The following is a 254-nucleotide window of genomic DNA, read 5'->3' on the forward strand; positions in this document are numbered from 1 at the left end:
AAATGGTGGACTAAAGAATATATTCAACCACTACCGTGGTTGAATGATATATATGTGTGTGTGTGTGTGTGTGTGCGCGCGCGTGTGTGTGCCTGTGTCTGTCCCTCACCATCGCTTGACAACCGATATTGGTGTGTTTACATCCCCGTAACTTAGCAGTTCGGCAAATGAGACCGATAGAATAAGTACCAGGCTTACAAGAATAAGTCTTAGGATCGACTAAAAGACTAATATATGTATATATATATATATAT

This window comes from Octopus bimaculoides, chromosome 1, assembly GCF_001194135.2.
Source record: "Octopus bimaculoides isolate UCB-OBI-ISO-001 chromosome 1, ASM119413v2, whole genome shotgun sequence".
NCBI classification, from domain to species: domain Eukaryota; kingdom Metazoa; phylum Mollusca; class Cephalopoda; order Octopoda; family Octopodidae; genus Octopus; species Octopus bimaculoides.